Source organism: Onychomys torridus, chromosome 23 (assembly GCF_903995425.1).
Source record: "Onychomys torridus chromosome 23, mOncTor1.1, whole genome shotgun sequence".
Taxonomy (NCBI): Eukaryota; Metazoa; Chordata; class Mammalia; order Rodentia; family Cricetidae; genus Onychomys; species Onychomys torridus.
In genome coordinates, this window is record NC_050465.1 from 19,268,292 (window position 1) to 19,273,704 (window position 5,413).

The 5,413-nt window shown below is 40.7% G+C and overlaps 1 long non-coding RNA gene across 1 annotated transcript in view; it reads left to right on the top strand.

The window, feature by feature from the left end:
- The first annotated feature begins 263 nt into the window (after window positions 1-263).
- The window catches only part of LOC118573278, a 52,968-nt gene continuing 47,818 nt past the window's right edge, over window positions 264-5,413 (top strand). The window contains exon 1 of the long non-coding RNA XR_004943607.1: window positions 264-453. This is a non-coding gene — a long non-coding RNA (uncharacterized LOC118573278). The remainder of the gene's footprint in view (window positions 454-5,413) is intronic.

A 5,413-nucleotide genomic window follows, 5' to 3' on the forward strand; every position in this document is an offset into this window, starting at 1 on the left:
AATATTTAATACTCTTCATCCACGCCATTCCCCTTCAGATTTGCAAAAAAGTATTTGTGGTTACAATTAAGAAGTCTTACCAATACGATAAGAGTTCTTTCTCTTTAGAACAAAACAAAACCCAACCCTCGTAAAACCCTCGAGTATATGCTGTTTGACCAGCCTGGCAACCATCCTAATTTACAGAGCCGGAAGGGGAAATGCCATGTGACTCAGTGCGGGGTGTTCATTTTCAGAGCTCTAGTAATTAAAGAGAACAGAATTTTCCAGCCAAGGAATTCTTCCTTCTCATGTTATCGGCAAAATTCATTCTTCCTGTTTCCTTGGTTCCGCAAATAATCGGAGGGTTCAGACAGAATCTGGAAGCTGTTGGCTTTCCTTATTAACACGCCTTTGGTCTTTGGGAAGCCTGATACCGTTTACTGGGTCCTTAACCACTGACTCCCTCAATGAGTAAGTATCCCGAATGCCTACTTCCCGCTGCATGCTGGATTGACTATCCCCCAACTCAGAAATCAGCCAGAGGTTACCCTCAACATCAATACCAGCAAGGGAGTATTTTCATTGGCTCTCTTGACAAGTGCCTGTTCAGGATGAAGGAAGGGAGAACAAGACACATTTCTGCTCTCAGGGACAAGAGAGAAGCATCAGGCTCGAATGGCTGAAACTGTAATTTAAAGAGATTATGATTACAATAATAAGCATTGCATCATATATCAGACTGGCTGTATCTCCAAACTTTTATTTTTCACCTGATAGAATGCTCTGCCATCGTAAGCATTTATATTTTAAGAAGGTTATTATTTTTTTAGCTAAAATTTATTGGACAGTTAGTGTATGGTAGCATTAAGACTGTGTTCTGTACTCATTAATTACTCTCGACAGCATGGAACAGATACTGTCAACTGTATTTAGAGATGAAGTGATTCCCATGGAGGTTAATTAATTGTCCAAGGAAATACAACTACTAAATCACAGAGGTGGGACCTGATCCCAGGTGAACCATGAAAATTCTTTCAGTGAATTATGAAGGCCATGAGTCATCTCACTAACAGTTTTATGTGAAGAGTCAGGAGAATAAAATATAACACTTACATTATGATGTAGCCGTATGAAAACTTCATGTGTGTACAGACAAAAGCTCAGAAGGGAACTTTACATGCTTCCTGCTTTCATGTCTAAGAAGCTAAGACAACCAGGCGAGCATGTATGACAGAGGAGATGGGGGTTGGGTATGTGTGCATATGTACATGCAATGATTTTAACGAGACAAGCAAAACAAGCTGGAAACCTGAACTTACTCACTAAACACAGACTAGCCAGTGTCAGAACACAATCAGACAGTGAGGATCACCCTGACACAGTTAGACTCTGGAAAGAATCTCTTTGCTTTTTGTAATATGAATCTTAAAAGGCCTTGTAATAATAATAATAATAATAATAATAATAATAATAATAATAAAAATCCAGAGCAGTGAACACTGAAAGATCAGAGAAACAGAACAAGCCAGCCACCAGCTATTACCTCCCCAATTCCATTAATCCTCTGACTGAAATCCTCAGCCTCCAGAGCATCTTAGTTGAACTGCCTAAAGTCTCTAGTTCCTGGTAATCACGCCTTATATTACCTTTCTGCTTCCTGCCATCACTTCCTGGGATTGAAGGTGTGTGTCCTTTCCAAGCAAAGACATGAGATCTCAAGTGCTGGGATTGAACATGTGTGCCACCATGCCCGATTCTGTTCCCTGTGTGGCCTTGAACTCACAGAGATCTGGGGTGAATCTCTGCTTCCTGAGTGATAGGATTAAAGGTGTGTGCCACCACACCTGATCTCTATGTCTAATTTGGTGGCTGGCTCTGTTCTCTGATCCCCAGATAAGTTTTATTGGGGTGCACAAATAAAATACCACCACATTTCCCCTTTTTTTGTCTAAAATAAAGTTGTAACTAATATTAGAAGAAATATATACACTAAGTACAATATATACAGTCAAGAATTACATTAACAATGTCCAGTCCATTAACATTTGACAAATTCAAACAAAAAATTCATTATTTATTCCATTTTGGTGAGTCCAATGCAAAATTTGTATACAATATAAAAAATCCAATCCAATGTAAAATATTTAAAGCTAGTAACTGCCTTTTAAAAGTAGATTCAATAATCTCCCTTTTTTCCTTATCATATCCATAGTCTCTCTTTTTTTTCAGAGTAGATTCAATAATGTATGTTTTATCTTATCATTTCTGTATCTTCCCTTTTATCTTTTCAGAGTAGATTCAATAATCTACCCTTTATTTATCATTTCTATATCTTTGCTTTAGAGTAGATTCAGTAGCTTTTTGTAATAAAAAGAGAGATGTGGTAGCACATACATAGAATAAGACAGTCAGGATTTCTGGCCCTCAGAAGTGCAGATCAAGCAAGGTCTGCGGAAATGGGGTCAGTACTTCCTCTATTACCTCCAGGGCAACTGCTAGGTCCTCATGCCTCCAGAGGGCAGGTTTGGATTGAGTCCTTAGGGTCACTGTACAAACAGCACTAAAAGATCACCATCTGATGTTGCGGGCAGGGACTGCAGGACAGGCAACCATTTTCTCATTCCAGGAAGGAAGCATGTTATCCTGGACTCCTCCAGATAGACTCTTCTGTGAGTTGCAAAATTAGCAGGTTCTTCTGAAAACGATTGCTTTGAGAATCTCCACTTGTGAAAAAGACCAGACATCAGTTGACCTTAGATGCAATGGCTGGTGCCTCTTTACTTTCTGCAGAGTAAATGGTAGGAAAGGAGAAATACAAATGGGTAAATACAGCTCCGGGAAGGAAGGGATGGTGGTTCTGGGTGAGGATTTCCCTAAAGGATGTGTCAGTGAAGTGACCCACAGAGAAGGAGATGCTGACATGAGGAAGAGGGTAGAGAGCTATCTGTATGAATACTTTAGCAAATGCCTAGCTGGGCTTAAATTAAAAAAAGTAAGCATTTGTTTTCTAGTGATACCTGTTGATGCTAGTCAGAATTGTTCAACTTACTGCACTTGAAACTCAGGGTGGTGCGCTGGATTCTGCAGTCACTACAGAAATATGATCCTTCATCTCAATAGCTCATACTTTTCAGAATCGTAGGTTTGGGGCTGCTCTTGCAGAGGACCCAAGTTAAGTTCCCCATAGCCACATGGGATAGCTAGCAACCACCTGTAACCAGCTCCACAGGATTTGACATTCTCTTCTGGACTCATTCAGACCCCTGCACTCACAAGTGTGAGACTTTCCCATATACACATTAATCAAAAATAAAATGACTCTTAAAAACCTGAGTTTTGTTCCAAGGAGCAACAGATAAAAGTTTTAACGAGTTTCTATGTAATAGGAAAAATGAGTCAGCTTGTACTTTGAAAGGAAAACTTCAGCACTATACACCAGTTCAGTGGGGGTTTGCTGGAAGGAATAGAGACACACACAGACTAAATCATGTCATTGATGTGCTAAAGATGTTCATGCATGGCCTGGATAGAAGAATAACCACAGGGGAACAGATAGCCATATTCCTGGAAGCCATGCCTTGGTATTTTGCATGGTGTCAGGATCAGTGTGAGTGACCAGTAATCTTTGGCAGACATCATTGTGTGCTGTTTGTGAAACCAGATTAGGGGAGACACTGGGTAATGTCTTGTTCTCTCAGTTCCTTAGTACCTTTATAGATCATCATTTGTCCTATGAAGTGATCTGCACCATGGGAAACTAAAGATTCCTGCCAACAGCCACATGAATGCCCATGGAAGTGGTCCCAAAGGTCCTGGCTGGCAGCCCGAGTTTGCAGAGACCTCATGAGGAATGTTGAGAGAGAACCATAAAGATGGTCCTCCACCTCTAGATTATTAGTGCTCAGGATTGGTATGATGGTAAGCATTTGTTGTGTGAATCAGGGACTAATTTGTATCCAGCAATCTATAACCAATCCTGAAGAAAAGATGTACGCTATAGGTTCCTTAGAGGGAACCTTCCTGGAAGCCATCCAGGACAGAGATAACAGTTAAGGAACACAGCAAAGCCATAATGTAGGAAGTCAGAGCTCATATCATGTGCCTTAACTGTCCTTCTGAAATCTCAACAAAAAGTTCGCTTTGGATTCATGAAATTTTAAGGAGCGTCCATTCTCTGTTGATTCAGAGTTTTGATTACAAATGGAAAGTCATGGTATGTCAGAGTCATACCATTCAAGGCTACATCCTCTGTGGGCACATGATAGAAGGCGTGTGAATGGCTGTATGTTGTGGGCAAGTGATCTGAGGTGAATCCTGATGACTTTATGTGAACACTATGGGGTTTTGACAGACTTAAAGGTGGTTCTGGCTTCCCCCCAGGGGTGTGGAGTTCACCTTCATAAAGAGTATTCAGAGCAGATATAATCTTTTTTATTGAAATCATGTTTTCTCCTCCTCCAATTTCTTCTAGATCCTCTCCACTTCCCTACCCACCCATGTTCTTTTTCTCTCTCTTTCAAAATAATCAAGAAACAAGAACAAAAAATGAGACACATAAAAATCCACAAAACAAATAAGCAAAAGACTAATAAGACAAAAAAAATGTCAAAACAAAGTATATGAAACAAAAAGTCCATGGAAATACCATTGAATACATTTTGTCTTGGCTAGCCACTCCTGGGCATAGGCCTATGCCCAGGAGTGTAAAACTCCACTTTTTTCCCCCTTTTCCAGCAGGTATCAGTAACAGATAGCTTCTTGGTTTGGGGTGGGACTCTGTGTCCACTTCCCCAGCAGAGCAGTTAAAATTTCCAATGACTATGCGAATGACCTTATGCTGTTTCCTATGAATTCTTGCTTAGTTTCTATAACCTCCTCTATGGGCTTTATTTATCATTTTCATGCTAGAGATGAGCACACAGGGGCATGAGCTGCTTTCATATTGGGCCATACAGCTCTTCGATAACAGAGCCAAGGCGTGAGCTGGCCAGGCTGATGGCAAAGCCTGTCCTCTGTACTATGATGAGCATGGTAAGAAGAGACTGTTGCTAGCTGGCAGCTTGTCACTTTTAGCCATCAGCCTGTTTGGAAATAGAGGTGTGTGCTTGTTCACACAGAACTCCTGATCCTCTATGATTGACTCCAGTATTCAAGCTAAAGCATCCAAAAATTCAGTTTTCCTGACTCTACCACTCCAAGAGTCTACTAAAGGAAATTCGCGATTATTTCATTAAAAAGTAAACCCATGGACATACATGGCTTTCTTGACAATGTCAAGTTTGTTGTACCTCGTCTAAGATTGTCCGCGTGATTCTTGCATGCTCTCTCCCATTGCTCTTGGCTTTATGATGGAATGCTTTAATTTGCTCCACACAGAGCCCAGTTGCTCTACCGCTTCCTGTTATTTATACCACATGCCGTCCACTTTCTC